Source organism: Penaeus monodon, chromosome 28 (genome assembly GCF_015228065.2).
Source record: "Penaeus monodon isolate SGIC_2016 chromosome 28, NSTDA_Pmon_1, whole genome shotgun sequence".
Taxonomy (NCBI): domain Eukaryota; kingdom Metazoa; phylum Arthropoda; class Malacostraca; order Decapoda; family Penaeidae; genus Penaeus; species Penaeus monodon.
The window spans coordinates 16,302,386-16,302,999 of NC_051413.1; the positions used below are offsets into that span (position 1 = coordinate 16,302,386).

At 56.5% G+C, this 614-nt stretch overlaps 1 pseudogene; it reads left to right on the top strand.

Moving 5' to 3' along the window:
- The first annotated feature begins 135 nt into the window (after positions 1-135).
- Positions 136-614, top strand: part of LOC119591075 — a 12,204-nt pseudogene continuing 11,725 nt past the window's right edge.

A 614-nucleotide genomic window follows, 5' to 3' on the forward strand; every position in this document is an offset into this window, starting at 1 on the left:
TCTGATCTAAGAGCAGCGACCCTTTCCCTCCCCCCCCGCGCGACCGCACCTTTTTGGGGCAACACGCCTTCCCGAGCATTCCTCGTGCATTCTTACTTCCGGTGACTCATTTCAGGCCGCAAATCCGTCACGACGATGAGCGCTGCGATCACGACTCTCATGCTGACAAATGCTCGGGCTGACTCTGGCTTCGTCAGGCGAAAAAGCGAGGCCCACATGAACCAGGGTGGGTAAAATGCTTGTTTTTACGAGTTTTTACTTAAAAACAATCTATGCGTGCACCTTTACGCAATCTGATGCTTCATGCAAGCTGCTGCTTCATGCAAGGGTGCGCGATTCTCCAGCTCGCGGCGCTGTGAAGGGCGGCCCCAAACCGCCTTGACTCGTCTCCCTTTCCCTCCCCTCGTGGAAGCCACTCTCGCCGCCACGCAGGGACGCTCCTCAGACTCCTGCCCCCCTCCTTCGGCGCCTTCTCATTCTTTCCCATCGGCTGAGGACTTCCGGTGTCTGCAGAAGTGGGAAAAGAGGAAGAGGCGGGGTTTGGGGGGAGGGGGGGAGAAAAAGAAAGAAATAGGGAGGAAATAGAGAGGTAAGGGGAGGATGCAGCAATAAGG